Raw genomic sequence first — 5,000 nt, 5'->3', positions numbered from 1 at the left:
CCGGAGAATGGACAGCGACACTAGCTGCAGCATTCACTCCACCTCGCGAGACTCATTTCTCCGACAGGCAGCTATTTTCCTAATTTTACGGAGGAAATCAGCAGTGCAGAGTCCGAGAATACCTGACGTCTCGACGGCGACCAGCACAAACTGATAGCAGCTGGCGAGGCTCTTCTGTTTATTTATTTTTCTCTCTTTTGCATTACGGGCGACGACACCCGGTTTGCAGCCGATGCTGCAAGGTTGTAACTGGAAAACGTGTCACTGCACGCCGCGTTCCAGACTAGGGATCTGCCTCTCTCGAATGGTGCTTATATATTCCAGATAGTGTTTATAGTCTAGGTAATGTTTACGGTGATGTTTATACAGCCCAGACAGTGTTCATCGTTCAGATTGTGTTAGTACAGTGCAGATACAGTTTATAGCTCAGATTATGTTTCTATCCCCGAAGGGTTTTTATTGTCCAGATGGTGTTTCAAATTCAGATTATGTATATATCCAGACATTGCTTATTGTCTAAATGTTTATATTCCAGTTGATATTTACAGACTAGCTGGTACTTATAATCTAGATGGTGTTTAAATTTCAGGAGCTGTTTATATTCCAAATGATGTTTATAGTTCAGTTGACGTTTATAGTCCATATGATGCCTATAGCTCAGATGGTGTTTATATTCGAGCTGTTTACATTCCAGTTGATGTTTACAGACCAGCTGGTGCCTATAAACTAGATGGTATTTATATTTCAGGAGCTGTTTATATTCCAAATGATGTTTATAGTTCAGTTGACGTTTATAGTCCATATGATGCCTATAGCTCAGATGGTGTTTATATTCGAGCTGTTTACATTCCGGTTGATGTTTACAGACCAGCTGGTGCCTATAAACTAGATGGTATTTATATTTCAGGAGCTGTTTATATTCCAAATGATGTTTATAGTTCAGTTGACGTTTATAGCCCATATGATGCCTATAGTTCAGATGGTGTTTATATCCGAGAAGGTGTTTATATTCCGTTGGTGTTTATAATCTAGATGGTGTTTATATTTCAGTAGGTGTTTATATTCGAGATGATGTTTGTGTTTTAGTTTATTATCTAGATGATGTTTATAGCTCAGATGGTGTTCATATTCGAGAAGCTTTTAATATTCTAGATGCTGTTTACTGACAATACGGTGTTTGTAAAATAGCTGTTTCGTAATGATGTTTATAGTCTAGATGACATTTATAGTTCAGATAGTGTTTATATCGAAATATTTTCCTATTCCAGATACTGCTTCTATTCCACATATTCCAGATACTGCTTCTATTCCACATATTCCAGATGATGTTTGCAATCCAGCTGATGAGTGTTATTCGTATAGGATTTTTGTAAACCAGATACTTATAGATCAGCTGAGATTTATAGACGAAAGTCGATCTTGGCGGGATTTGAATTCAGCAAGTAAAAAGACCATAACTAAATACTGCAGGAATTTCACCCCAGGCTTCTCCACCTGAGTTTATACCATGGGTTCTTAGTTGATCGTTGTCAACCACTATGCTTATCATCTTCAAGACTCTCGTCACCGCTACGCAATTTCTTGAACCACCATTGTGCTGTACGTTCATTAGTGGTTTCTGGGCCAAACGCATCGTTGATATCGCGAGCTGTTTCAGCAGCTTTTCGTCCTAGCTTGAACTGGAATAAGAAAATTGTGCGAATTTGCTTTTGTCCATGTTGTATTCAACGTTCCGGAAAAAATGGTCTAATAATTCAAAAAGAAAAAGAGTAACACGATTCGATAGAGCGAAAAGCGGGCTTTAAAATAGTATATAAAGTCAAAGTAATTTAACGAAAATTAATTCGAAAATACATCATTTAAAACCAAACTTTAAAATTCCGCAAGAACTTTCTTGACAACCGAATATATTGGCGCAGGCATGGCTGTATGGTAAGTAGCTTGCTTACCAACCACATGGTTTTGGGTTCATTCCCACTGCGTGGCATCTTGGGCAGGTGTCTTCTACTATAGCCTCGGGCTGACCAAAGCATTATGAGTGAATTTGGTCGGCGGAGAATGAAAGAAGCCGTCGTATATATATATATATATATGTGTGTGTGTGTGTGTGTGCGTGCGTGCGCGCGTGTCTGTCCCCCAATCATCGCTTGATCACCAATGCTGGTGTGTCTACGTCCGTGTAACTTAGCGGTTCGACGGGGAAACCGATAGGATAAGTACTAGACTTACAAAGAATAAGTCCTTGGGGCGATTTGTTCGACTCAAGGCGGTGCTCCAGCATGATCGCAGTCAAATGAGTGAAACAAATAAAAGAATAAAAGAATATATATATGTATATATTGTATTTCGGGATGATCTTTTTATTTTGTTTTTGCCAAATAAACACACGCACTATACATTCGTTCTCCACTCGTTTAGCACTATTTTTATTCTAACTCATTTCCATTGTCTGGAAATCTTTCGTCACACATCTGTGACCTCTTCAGCGACACTTTCCGTCTTCGTGTTTGCTCCTCTATGTGTATATGTATATGTATGTATGTGTGTGTATGTGTTTGTGTGTATGCATGTAGCATTTTATATATACATATTGACACACATGGACTCACAGAGCACACACATGTATATCATTTAGCAAAAAAAAAACATTAAAAATTAGGAACGCAAAAAGAAAAAAAGAACAACTAACAGGTTATTATTTTAACGCTTGAGAAGTTGAAATAAATATGGAGAGTCTTAACGATTGGGTCATTAGTCCTTTTTCAGGAAGGAGGAAAGAGGCGGAAAGAAAAGCATAGAGTGTCTGAAACCAAAGCAAAAAAAAAAAAAAAAAAAATGAATAAACTTTTAAAAGCAGCAAAATTGTAAAATGTATTATAAAAATTTTATCAGGAGAGAGTACATGGGGAAGGTGAAAAACTAAAAGACGGAATACTGTTTCATGAAGGAGACAAGAAGTGAGTTGGCATAGGTATATAGCTGCATGAGTCAGAGTGTTTGTGTGCCTGGAAGAGGGAATGGTTTAAGCGCGTGTTGGTAAGGTGTATGAATGTGCACAGATGTGTGTAATTGTATAAATTTAGTGGTGTTGATTAGTGGATGTTGTATTGGTCGGTGTGGTGTATATAACTGCTGAGTGAGTGGTGCAAAGGCATGTTTGTGAGATTGTGTGATTGCGTGTGCGTGTGCGGGCGTGTGTGTGTGTGTGTGTGTGTTTTGTGTGTGAGTGTGAACTAAATCTTGCGGAAAGGTGAACGTGTGTGCACGGCGAACGAGTTATTTCAGAGTGTGCGTGTGCGTAAACAAAGACACATTATTACAGTGAAATTTATTTAGTGGCGTGCGAAAATAAAACATAGATCGATATGTTAAAACGAGTTAAGATTATGATATAAAATTCGAGGTGGTAAAACTTAAGATGGTGGTAAAAGTGCGAGAAAATTATAGAAATACATGAAGGTGAAACTCATTTGAACGATGGAGAATGGTTGACAGAAGAAAAAAAAAGAGAGAGAAGAACAGAAGTATTCTTTTTTGAAAGAAGAGATGATACACAGGTAGGGAATCGGGTATGTGGTTATAAAGACAGGTGAGGTCAAGCAGTTGAGCGACGAGTGGAAAGGAGAGATATAAGGAGCGAGTGAGAAAGAGAAACCGACAGAGAGAGAGAGAGAGAGAGAGATAGAGAGAGAGAGAGAGAGAGAGAAAGAGAGAGAGTGAGTGAGAAAGTGAGAGAGAGAGAATGATTCAAAACTACGAACTAAAAACATTTTCCCAAAGTTTAAATGTGTGTTAATGAAAGTGCCAGTGTATATACCTTCGTATGTGTTTGACAAATGATAGATGTGTACGTGTGCATGTGTTTGTATGTATAAGTGAAGGTTGTGTGTCAGTGAGAGTTGGAGGAAGTGTAATGTATAGATGGAGGGAGGTGGGCGTGGGTGGATATATACGTGCGTATATGTGTGTATGTGTATTAGGACCCCGTCGAGCCGGTTCATTTCATTATTAATTTATTGGCGTCGGTGCCTTAGAAAGACAATTTTACGATACACTACCGTTTAGATTTGACAAATGTTGGAGTCTATGAACTTATTAATGAATGGAACTTGTAAAATGATACCGTTAAGAAACACAATTAAAGTGCCGATCTGTTTCTTCTTCGTTGACACTTGTAAAATGAACTCCTTCCTGAATCATTTAATCAAATTAATTACTTCTAGACAAGTCACCCCGATAGCCTTATATAAGTATACACATTCACTCAGTAACTGTATTTATTTATTCACAAGCGTAATGTCTAAATGACTGTAGGTCAATCATTATATAATATGAATTATATAATCGATATGACAATATCATTTCCCTATTCCATATCTTCATGTCTCTTATATGATTTACAACTGATACATAACTGAAGGACTTGTAAAACGTGGAATAAATGTAATTCTATCAACTCTCATCTTCGCTTGCTATTTATGCTCGGTCACTGAAGATAGCTTTCTGGATTTTCAGATTGTGAGACACTAATGATAACTCTAGAGAAATTTTTGCCTCCCTATACACTCGGATAATTAGTATTCGTTATGCGCTGCCAGACGTAGCCACCAGGTTTCCTTAATCCTCTCTCATTTACTACATGTACATACATACATACATACATACATACATACATACATACATACATACATACATACATACATACATACGCGTGTGTGTGAATATATATATATATATATATATATATATATATATATATATATATGGGAGAATTTACGAAAAAAACAACAGACGAGGACAGGTGGTGTAAACAACAAAAAGATGTATTAGTTTAACGCTCGGGAATAGATACAGTCACACATTAACATTCATCCTCAGACATCAGAACTGCAACAAAATTGGTCAAATGAAAGAAGGATTGTGGGAAAATAGCACATAATATGAAATTAATGAAAATCAACTAAATCTGAAAAATCAACATAAAATGTTCTTTATAGCTT

Source organism: Octopus bimaculoides, chromosome 4 (assembly GCF_046866305.1).
Source record: "Octopus bimaculoides isolate indiv1 chromosome 4, ASM4686630v1, whole genome shotgun sequence".
Classification (NCBI taxonomy): Eukaryota; Metazoa; Mollusca; class Cephalopoda; order Octopoda; family Octopodidae; genus Octopus; species Octopus bimaculoides.
This window is presented reverse-complemented; position numbering follows the sequence as displayed.